Source organism: Lactuca sativa, chromosome 1 (assembly GCF_002870075.4).
Source record: "Lactuca sativa cultivar Salinas chromosome 1, Lsat_Salinas_v11, whole genome shotgun sequence".
Taxonomy (NCBI): Eukaryota; Viridiplantae; Streptophyta; class Magnoliopsida; order Asterales; family Asteraceae; genus Lactuca; species Lactuca sativa.
The window spans coordinates 196,291,033-196,303,363 of record NC_056623.2 but is presented as its reverse complement, the minus strand read 5'-3'; the positions used below and the strand labels follow the sequence as shown (position 1 = coordinate 196,303,363).

The 12,331-nt window shown below is 35.9% G+C and overlaps 2 pseudogenes; both read right to left on the bottom strand.

Annotated features, from left to right (window-relative positions):
* Positions 1-8,943: 8,943 nt before the first annotated feature.
* LOC128131211 (5S ribosomal RNA) lies at positions 8,944-9,061 on the bottom strand (annotated as a pseudogene).
* Positions 9,062-9,256: 195 nt separating this feature from the next.
* LOC111911560 (5S ribosomal RNA) lies at positions 9,257-9,374 on the bottom strand (annotated as a pseudogene).
* Between the last annotated feature and the right edge of the window lie 2,957 nt (positions 9,375-12,331).

Here is a 12,331-nt window from a genome sequence, read left to right as displayed (position 1 = left end):
TAGATGACATGGGCTCCGTATCACCCCCAGAGGGATTCTCCTGTCAATTCGAATCTCGAGGTGACTGGAACATCGTTTGAAAACCATCATGGAACAGATTGATACAAAAAATGAAGAACGTTTGAAGCGCCAATCTGATTCTTTTATTCATGAGGTTAAAGATTTGAGGGTTTTTGCTAAGGAACGACATCTTCTCTTTTGTCGAAGCTTTGAAGAGAGTACATGAGGATGTTAATTTAAAGATTGAAGAACTTCATTCTGAGATGACGAAGGAAGTTGCTAAGGTTGATCATAACTATTCCAATCTTCATAAAATAATTACATGTTTGACCATTGTAGTCCAACAGATGAAGGATTCGTTTCAAATCATACTTGTCCCTGACTACACTGGTCAAAGATGACAATAAGAAAATAATAGACGAAGGATTCTTTCAAATCAGAGCATTGTCAAAAATAATCTAACAAGGAATTCTTATGTTTTTCAAAGACAAAAACCAAAATGCAAATGGGTTCAAAAATCTAATGTTGTGAGAGAAGTTACAAAATAGGTTTTTGTGGAAAATGAAATTGTTGTCAAATTAAATTCAAAAGAATTTAAAGAACAAATTGACAAGTTTTCAAAAGAAAATGAAATTTCAAAAACACAAGCTCGAAAGAAGATTTTTTTGGCAAACCATGGAGTCTCGAAAGAAAAAAAATGGTTTGACATTGCAAACATCTGAAATTACAAAGACTAAATCTGTTGAGAACAAGTCTTCAAATTTAACATCTTATTCAGATCAAAAGAAAAATCTTGCTCAATCAAACAAAACAAAATCTGAATTTTATCCAAAAACAAATTATTCAAAATATCAAAATACAAAGTTTTCCACAAATATCAAAAATACCTCAAAGAGCTTTCAAAATCAACACTCAACACAATGATTTTCTTCTAATCAACAATCATGATTTTCTCAAAAATAAAAATTTCACAATCGATTTTCTCAAAATACAAGCGTTGGAAACAATGATGGAAGTCGATATGCAATGACATTTCATCCTAAATCAAATGTCGATTTCGTCCCACAAAAACCGAATTTTTTAAATCCTTCAGGAAAACAAATCTATAAAGTTTCGTACACAAAAGGGTTGTCTCGTGACAAAAACATTGATCGTTGGCTTGAAGAAAAAGGACGAATTTATCAATCAAGGAAATACTATCAACAACAAATTCAAGAAGCTTATGAGAAATATGTGAATAATTAATTCGTCAACTGAAAGCTCATCTTCAAAAGATTCAAATGTTTCGATAAAAACTTGGCAACCGGTTTTGAAAGAAAATTGTCTTCATACTCAATCTAAAAAGAGGAAGGCTTGTGTCAGTGACAATCCCAAACTACAAAAACTTATGTTTATGTTCCTTTACCTAGTGATGTGGACTTAATTGATAGTCTCAAAACTAAATTTTATGATTGGGTTAAAGGTTCTGCATTTCATTCTGTTTTTAAAACTAATTTCCAAGGACCCAAACAACCTTAGGTACCTAAATTATTTCAATGATCGCAGGTGCTATGTGACGAGCAATATGATGAGAAATTGTATATCGATAGTGGGTGCTTACGTCACATGACTGGACGAAAAGAAAATTTGAGAGATTTTTGAAGCTTGGAAAATGCAGGTGTTGTGAAGTTTGGAAACAATCATAAATGTCAAGTGAAAGGCTATGGGAAAGTAACGAATGGACAGTTTACTGTAAATTACGTTGCTTATGTTGAAGGTCTAAAACATAATTTGATAAGTGTTTCACAACTTGTTGTGGGCACTGGCAATCAAGTTGTATTTAACGAAGAATGGAGTATTATCTCAAAGGTTGAAATGAATGAAGTGTTGTTGAAGTCGAAATGTTATGGTGATATGTTTACTCTTGATCTGAAACCGATTGTTGGGAAACCTTTAGTTTGTTTACTTTCAAAAGCCACATCTGATGTTAGCTTTTTATGGCATCGTCATTTATCACATTTAAATTTTCACAATTTAAATAAGTTGGTACTTGATGATCTTGTTAGAGGCTTCTCGGTTTTAAAATTTGACAATGATACCTTATGTGCAGCTTGTAAACAAGGGAAACAACATAGGAATGAACATCCAATTGTGATAGATTCGAAAATTGTGGAACCTTTGGAACATCTTCAAATTGACCTTTGTGGACCATCAATTGTTGGAACTCTCAACAAGAAACGGTAAATTTTGGTTATAGTTGATGATTTGTCTCGATTCACTTGGGTGTATTTTCTCAGGTTAAAATCTAAAGTCGCTTAAACAATGATTGATTTTATCAAGAAAATTTAGATGAGTTTGAAAAAGAATGTTCGAAAAATCAAAAGTGATAATGGCTCTGAGTTCAAAAACAATATGCTTGATTCATACTTAATTGAGAAAGGCATTTTCATAACTTTTCGTCTCCATATACACCACAACAAAATGGTGTAGTTGAACAAAGAAATAGATCACTTTGTGCAGTAGCCAGAATAATGTTAACATATGTGAATCTTCCTCAATACCTATGGGCCGAAGCAGTGTCAACAACATGTTTCACTCAGAATAGTTCTTTTATTCATCAACGTTTTAACATCACTCCGTATGAAATTATCAATAACTGAAAACCAAATGTTAAATTCTTTCATGTGTTTGGATGTAGGTGCTTTATCATGAATCTCAAGGATAATCTTTTGAAATTTCAAACAAAGGCTGACGAAGGAATCTTTTTGAGATATGCGCACAACTCAGTGGCATACCAAGTGTTGAAGAAACGCACACGCAAAGTCAAAGAGACATTTATTCTTACTTTTGATGACTATTATGTCAAACAAGTTGAAAAACATTTCGGACAAAAGCCGATTATTAATAAATCAACAAATGAATCTGAAATTGTAAATTCATTTGATTTTGATTATGATTTAATTTTAGGTGTTCATGACAGGGTTGTGGATGCTGAAGTTTGTGCGAATGATAACCAATACTCTGAATCTTCGAAGCATCTTGATGACTCAATGCAAACTATTGTTAATAGGATTTCAACAACGAATTCTCCAGAAGTTGGAGAAAGTATGCATAATAATCCAGTGGATGGGGAACACTTGGATTCGAATACTCTGATTGAGGGGGAGCATTCTTTCGAGTGGGGAATGGGAGAATTGTTGAAGATGTTGAGGGGGAGCATCTTGTTGAGGGGGATCATCAGAATGATAATTTTGTCAAAAGTAGTCATAATGATGATGAGATGATAAGTCTTGATCAAAATGATGAATTTCATGAAATAAATGATAATCTTTCTATGCAGGATCTGAAAATGAAGTGATGTACGAAGATGCACCTTTGGAATTTGATCCTGCATATCCACTGTTAGAGAAATGGACAAGGACTCATCTGAAAGATCAAGTCATTGGAAATCCTCATGATGGAGTATTAACAAGATCTTAGATTCGTGCAAAGAATGAGGTATTAAATACTCATCAATAATTTTGCATGTTCAATGTTTTTGTCTTGAAAATTGAACCAAAAACAGTTAAGGTTGCAATGGAACACTCAGATTGGGTTGTTGCAATGCAATCTGAACTGGCTGAATTCGAAAGAATAAAGGTTTGGAGATCAATTCCTAAACCTAAAAATGTTTCGATTGTCGGGTTAAAATGGATTTTCAAAAATAAAACCGAAAAAGATGGAAATATTGTACGAAATAAAGCACGATTAGTCGTAAAAGGATATTCGCAACAAGAAGGTATTGATTATAAAGAAACCTTTGCCCCTGTTGCAACATTCGATGCTGTTTGAATATTTTTAGCTTATGCCGCTCATAAGGATTTTGATGTCTATCAAATGGATGTGAAATGTGCTTTTCTCAATGGTGAACTCGAAGAAACTGTTTACGTTGAACAACCTCCAGGTTTCGTAAATGAAATGCATCCTGATCATGTGTACATTTTAGATAAAGCTGTATATGGGTTAAAACAAGAACCAAGAGCATGGTATGCAACTCTTACTAGTTTCATAAAATAGTCGAAATTTAAACAAGGATCAGGTGATCCTACATTATTTCGAAGGAAAGTTGGGAATCATCTAATGCTTGTTCAAATTTATGTTGACAATAGTATTTTTGGCTCTACTAACCCTACTTTATCTAGTAAATTTGAAATTTTGATGAAAAGCCGATTTGAAATGAGCATGATGTGTAAATCAATAATTTTCTTGGCTTAAACATTTATCAAAGCAGAGTAGGCATTTTCATCAATCAGGAAAATATACAAGGAATCTGCTCGAAAAATTTGGAATGACAAATAGCACGAAGCTAAGAGTACCAATGGCAGTTGGCACAAGGCTATCACCTTCGTTAGAAAAGCATGCGGTTGATCTTACATTATATAGGAGCATGATAGGTTCATTGTTTTATCTTACTGCAAGTAGACCTGATATCATGTTTTTTACGTGTAATTGTGCTAGGTATCAAGCAAATCTAGTAGAACCACATTTAACTGCTGTGAAGAATATCTTTCGTTATCTTTAAAGGAACAATTTCGTTAGGAGTGGTATCCTTCGAAAACAGGATTTTTCATTCAGGCATTTTCAGATGCAGGTCTAGGAGGGTGTACTTTGGATAAAAAAAAGCACAAGTGGTGGCTGTCAATTTTTGGATGGAAAGTTGGTTAGTAGGCAATCGAAGAAGCAGGCGTGTGTTTCGATTTCTACTACTGAAGCTGAATATGTTGCAGTTGCTGCTTGTACTTCACAAATCATTTGGATCCAGAGTCAGTTGCGAGATATTGCGATTAAAATGAAAAAGATTCCATTGTACTGTGATTCACAGAGTGTTATACGCATTTGTCATAATCTAGTACAACATTCGAAAACAAAACATATTGCTCTTCGTTATCATTTTGTCAAATATCATGTGGAAGATGGCAACATTGAAGTCCATTTTGTAAAAACAACTTATCAGCTTGCTGATATTTTTACAAAAGCTTTGGACGAAAAATCATTTGTTCGAATTTTGACAGGTTTGGAAATGATCAAAGGAAGTTCAGTTCCAGGAATTATTTCGAATGTATAACAAAGGAGTGTTATACAAATGTGTCAATTCAGAGGCAATTATACTTCATTCAGAGGTTACTGTTCATAGTCAACGCTTTGACATGCTTCGAATTCGACAAAATGTGCATGTTGGTTTTGTGGTACAACCTTTCGTTAGTTTATCAAATTTTCGTTAGCTTACAAATTTTTCCTATGTTTGTAAAAATGTCTTTTGTTAGTTTGTATCTTAGCTTTATTTTCGAAAAATCAAAAATTACAAAAAGATTTTATTTTTGTTTTGTCATTTTATTTTCAAAAAATCAAAAAAAAAATACAAAAAGATTTTATTTTTGTTTTGTCATTTTATTTTCGAAAAATAAAAATTTCCAAAAAGATTTTCTTTTGTGTATTGTTTTCTTTTTCGAAAAACATGCAAAAACAGAAAAAAAATATTTTCTTTCTGTTCGAAAAATCAAAAATATCAAAAAGATTTTTGTTATTTTTTTCTTTGTCTTTCCTTTGTGCAGATTACATGAACGTTTTCCAAGGGTCATGCTTGCGTTTCTATGGGAAGGTATAATTTCGACAACTATGTACTAGTTAGACTGTCCCTAGAAGCATGCTGCAACATGTCGACCCAAGCCTCCATAGACTCAATGTGTGTTTACAAAAGCCTTAATGAAATTTTTTATACGAAAATTTATTCCCAAGTCAGGCTTATATTCACATTAGTCAAATGAGCAACCTTACTCTTCTCAACTAAGTTAAGAGTTTTCTATTTGGTCCGAATATAACAAAGGTACAATTCGTTTCTCAAAATCAATCTTTTTCATCCCAAAATTCTAACACATATCACACACAATGACATATGTCCAAGAGGTCATTAATCAAATCAATCATGATGTAGGCATATCAAACTTATGTGTTAATGATCTAACATCATGAGACCGTGATGAAAGTGAAACTCAATCTTACGAACTCATTTAAGTAATTGATGGCGAACCAAGTTCTAGTTTTAATGAAACATGTGTTTCAGTACCAGTTTTCAAAACTCCAAATCATATTCAACTCGTTTGAGTGGTCTTGATCGAATATTCGAAACCCACGGTATTTGTTACCCAACAAGATCCAGCACACAAATTTTATTTTCTTGAATATGATTTTCGTTTGAGTTTCATTTGCTTTCTAAGTCACATGAAAAATCATTCAAAGCATACGTGTCCCTGGCTACACTGGACAAACTGGTCATTTCTGTTGCAGCATTAGCATTGTACTCTCTTTATTAAGGATGTTATTTTCTTGAATAAGGATGTTATTTTTTTGATCATTCAAAGCATACTTGTCCCTGACTACACCGGTCAAACAGGTAATTTCTGAGATGACGAAGGAAGTTGCTAAGGAAGTTGTTATTTTATTCTGTTAATTGTAGTGACTTAAGAATATGGTTTGGCATGCGGAATTAAAGATTGCACAATGAACACGGTGATTTCGGTGTTTAAGAGATGTATTGAATATGTATTGTGTTACAAAAAAGGGACATAGATCTACATCTACATAAATAACACACACTCATACACTTAACTTTTACATATCTAAATCACACCTCTACAAGTGGACTAAACCCACCTTATATAGCGGTGTTTACATGTCTCTCTCTCTCACTCTCTATCTCATGAGTCATAAGGCTAATACACCACATGCAAATGGGTTTTACAAAAGTCAACACGTTACAAACTCTAACATGAATAACTTTGCACCCCAACATTCTTCCCCTCAAAGTTAGGATTGGATGACCCACTTTAAATCTTCCAAAATCGAGCAACTACACGATCCGAGCCTCAAGGTTGACACATGTCGAAACAAACTTTAATCTTCGATTCTTCCATGATTCTTCAATTTGGACTCTAGGATGTGACACCATACAAACCGAGCATCAACGAATGATCACGAGCTTCTCAAACTCCAATTTGATCACCAAAAGTTGCGCATAAAAACACACCCCGAAAATCTTCAATAAAATCAAACCCATTTCAAAAATAAATCACTTCCGAACTTCCAATTGCATCATTTCGTAAGCTTCAAAAATTCAAGGTGACTTCGGTCTTGAAATATGCATAATATGATAAATTCAAGTTCAAATTTCCATATAAATTTCTCCCCTTTTTATAATCGAAAGTTCATTATAAAACCTTCAAGGGAAGAGAATGTGCTCTATTCAGAATTTTTCATGTCAAAACTCCCCCTTAACATGTGGCATAAAATTTGTGCTTCAATCCGGAAAATCCAATAAATCTTCAATTTTTAGCTTCGTTCACGGACCGCCTTTGATAAAATTTCTCAGAAATAGGTAGAAATTGTCAATTTCAAAATTCTGCAGTGACCCGGTGCGCCCAAAATAGCCAAAAATGCAAAACTCTCCCCCTTTTCCGAAGCTGGGTAGAATTTGTCAATTTGCTTAAATTACAGGGGCCTGAAATGCATTTTCTTCAAATTCTCAGCAAAGACAGTCCTTTTTCGAATTTTGGTATGAACCACCAAATTTTCGAAACTTCAAGGGCTGATTTCGGAAGTTATGCCTTTTGTCTTCGGACTATTCAAAGAATAACCCAAATTGTCAAACTTGCCAAACATTTGAAAGGTTAGGGGCTATTTTCGAAAGTTTATCCTTTTCCTTTACAAAACTAACGAAGTTGTACCAAAATCATACGAAGAGTCTTGTAAAAGATCGCAAAGTTTCCTAAGTTCAGGGGTCATTTTCGAAAAATCTGAGTTTCTTCTTTCCAATTCATCTGATAACGAAGATTTCACAGGGCACATTTGAACGAAACTTTTGAGCATCCTTCGTACGAAATTTCATTTGCCCATTTTCTCACTTCCCTTCGTTAGAAATCTGTAACACCCTTTGTACGAAGTTGTACTAAATGATACGAAGAGTTTTGTAAAAGATCGCAAACATTCGTAAGTTCAGGGGTCATTTTCGAAAAATCTGAGTTTCTTCTTTCCAATTGATCTGATAACGAAGATTTCACAGGGTACATTTGAACGAAACTTTTGAGCATCCTTCGTACGAAATTTCATTTTCCCATTTTCACACTTCCCTTCGTTAGAAATCTGTAACACCCTTTGTACGAATTCACAGCACCAAAATTTTCTCTCTCAATCAAAGCACCAAATTAACAAAAAATTTCAGTCCATTTTTAACGAAAACTGTCACACCCCCAAACCAGAATGGCGGAAACATTCGGGGGTGGATGACTTCACGTAGTACCATAACAATTTAATATTGTAAAGAAAGTAACACAACCATCATATATATAATAAAAACATATATTGTTGTGTTATACATATTTCCAAAATAGTATTACAATATGATGATGTAAATGTTTAATATTAAACGTCCTTAGCGTTCCTGCTTCAAAAGTTGGTGGTTACCTGTGTTAATGATTCCCTGAGAAATACAAGTGGTTTCAAAAAAGTGTCAACAGTTAAGTTGGTGAGTTCAAAAGTGTTTTGTATTGTAAAGTATGTCCTTTTGGTAGAAAATCGATGAACGTGGTTTTCAGAAAATCCAATATTTTCTATATATAGTTTGAAAAGTTCCCAAAGTTGGAGTGCGTTAGTATTTTTCGTACTTGAATGATAAAGATAAACTTTGCCCCTAACAACATATATCAATCTCATAAATCAAACTTGTTTTTATACTTTCATGTGAGTCTTATAACCATACTATTGACACAGACTGCCTGTAACAACATTCTTCAGGTGTTGCAGTGTTATGACATTTGTCACTCCAGACCTGCTAGTCTAACTGTAGCTAACAGTTTCGGTGCGGGGTTGTCAATCCCATATAGATATTGTAACATCCCCCTCTGGCACGTATCACAATATTGTCCGCTTTGGGCCACTCGGCACGAGGACTTCCCAGGGGGTCACCCATCCTGGTACTACTCCCGCCCGAGCATGCTTAACTGCAGAGTTCTTATGGGATCTGCTGCCCTCACGGCTTTAAAACGCGTTGTGATAGGGAAGGTATCCACACCCCTTATAAGGAATGCTTAGTTCTCATTCCCAGCCGATGTGGGATCAGATCTAACCCACTTTCACCCCCCATTATAGGGTTCGACGTCCCTGTCGAACACATCGACCCGTGCCCTGGCTCTGATACCATTTGTAACATCCCCTCTGGCATGTATCACAATATTGTCCGCTTTGGGCCACTCGGCACGAGGACTTCCCAGGGGGTCACCCATCCTGGTACTACTCCCGCCCAAGCACGCTTAACTGCAGAGTTCTTATGGGATCTGCTGCCCTCACGGCTTTAAAACGCGTTGTGATAGGGAAGGTATCCACACCCCTTATAAGGAATGCTTAGTTCTCCTTCCCAGCCGATGTGGGATCAGATCTAATTTTGTAACATCCCCCTCTGGCACGTATCACAATATTGTCCGCTTTGGGCCACTCGGCACGAGGACTTCCCAGGGGGTCACCCATCCTGGTACTACTCCCGCCCGAGCACGCTTAACTGCAGAGTTCTTATGGGATCTGCTGCCCTCACGACTTTAAAGCGCGTTGTGATAGGGAAGGTATCCACACCCCTTATAAGGAATGCTTAGTTCTCCTTCCAAGCCGATGTGGGATCAGATCTAACCCACTTTATTATAAAAGTGTTGCGGAATTTGTCCCCAGAAAAACATGATAAATACGTTATTAAAACATTTTTGAAGAAACGTATTTTATTCATTTTAAAACGTTTGGGATGTCATCGTCAATACAGGAACATAAGCATAAACAGAACTTACATTTATTTACACTAATGATTTACATCTCCTTTATTCTCTCAGTGAATTATGTCTTCGTATTGATACCTGTGATACAAAGAAAACTGAGTGGGTCAGGCTTGGGAGCCTGGTGAGCATATAGGGTTTTCAACCCACAATAATACATTTATTATATTCAATTATCAACAATCAACCCAAATACCCATCCCCATTATCTTCTTTATTTATTAAGGTTTTACCCTAAGAATCGATTATACTTTCTTCATTCATTCCTAAGGGTTTACCTAAGGAACTGGCACACAGTCCATTTGCTACCACGGTTTATACAATAGGCACTACGTCGCATAGTCACCAGGGTTCATACAATTGGCACTACGTCTCATAGTCACCAGGGTTTACACAATAGGCACTACGTCTCATAGTCACCTGGGTTCATACAAATGGGCACTACGTCTCATAGTCACCAGGGTTTACACAATAGGCACTACGTCTCATAGTCACCTGGGTTCATACAATTGGCACTACGTCTCATAGTCACCAGGGTTTACACAATAGGCACCACGTCTCATAGTCACCTGGGCTTACTCAATAGGCACGAAGTCTCATCGTCACCAACTATTCCATCTACCCATGTTCTACCCAACATTTTTGTAGATATAAATACAAACACAATTTAAATCATTTAACACCCGTATAAAAACATCAATTCCAAATCCATCTCAAATAGATAATTAATATACAACACATAGCACGTATTTCATAGCTAATACTTTATATTTATGTATTAGAAGAAAGTAACTATGCACTCACACATATAAACAACAATATATATAAATATACACATAACACGTATTTTATAAAATACTTCATATTTATGTGTAAGATGAAAGTGACTATACACTCACTTGATCAGAAGATGATCTGACAGCACTACGTCTTGCAGAAGTAGTGTCTCTTCGTAGATCTGGAAGATCTTCACAAAAACCGGCTCCTCGCGGGCAGGGCTTCGGCTCGGGAATAACGCTCTTCGGGATTCTCGGGGCTTCGGATCTCGCTTCGGGGCTCGAGAATGATACCGGGGCTTCGGGATATGATTGGCACGCAAATCGAGGCAAAACTTAGAGAGAGGGAAGAGTTTGAACAAGAGAAAATGGCTGATTTCGAGTTCTATTTATAGGCTGAGGGTCTGGGATTACGCGGGGCGTAATCTCAAATTACGCAGGGCGTACTCAGTACGCGGGGCGTACTCGGTTATGCGGGGCATACTTTGACGTCACTGCATGCGTCGATCTGTGGCACTCGAGTATCGGTCAGGCAACTTGCATCCGCCTGAGTACGCGGGGCGTAATTGACTCGTCGAACTTCTAAATTGCGTAACTTTCGCATACGAGCTCCGTTTTCGACGTTCTTTATATCCACGCGAAGGTCAGACCATACTCTATAACTTTCATTTAGACTCCGTCGGCTAATTTTGACTTTTATATTTATTATTTATTTTTAGAAGGCTGGGACAGAAAAACTTCGTTATAAATTCATAACTTCTTCGTTTGACGTCCGTTCTCGCCTAACTTTTCATCGTTTCGCTACTAACAACGAGATCTTCGATTCTCATTTAGATTGTTTCGGCTAAAAACCGCTCGATCTCAAATCGAGTATTCGGGCTGCATACCGCTAAGTTGAAACTTAGAAAAATCATAACTTCCTCATACGAAGTCAGATTTGGGCGTTCCTTTTATGCACGCTCTCGGTTTAACGAAATCTACGACTTTCGTTTAGATCGCTAAGGCTAAATATCGCTCTAACATAAATTCAATTTTTACGTCATTCAGCGTCGTGCCGGTTTTGTCGCGAAACTTCGACAAGTCATAACTTCTTCGTTATAATTCGGATTTCGATGTTCTTTATATGTACGGAATCCTTGTAACATATACTATAACCTAGTTAAGATTATTGATTCTAAATAATCTTCTATCAGAAACTCATTTTTGACACTTATCGTCTTTAAATTGACTAGCCCTGATCTACGGGCGTTATAGATCTATACACAAGTATCACGCTCTCCCTCCAAGAGATTATGGTATATAATATAGGACTTGAAATGCATACATAAGAGTACGTTGAAGTTTGAATATCTCACATCACTTAGTATAAACAGATTTACGATAAGAAAGACTTTACTTCATTTTTGTTGAAAGTATTTCGTTTTTCAAGATGTATATTTATGAATGTATGAATAACTTGCTAACTATACCCATTATAGTTTTTCAGAAAGTATTTTCCAGTTGGTGAAAATAACTTGATGATATACTAAACTTTATATGTAAAGTAAGATGTTGGTATCGATGAATAATAAGATAGATGTTGCATTTATGTTTATAAAACGATACGTTTACTTGTATTGTACTTGTATCCCCCCCCCCTAAAACAAGAGAAGACTTGAAAAGTAGGGGTATGAACTCACTTGTTTGGTTTGAAGAGAGTGGGACTAGGGTCGAGCAGAACATCAACCG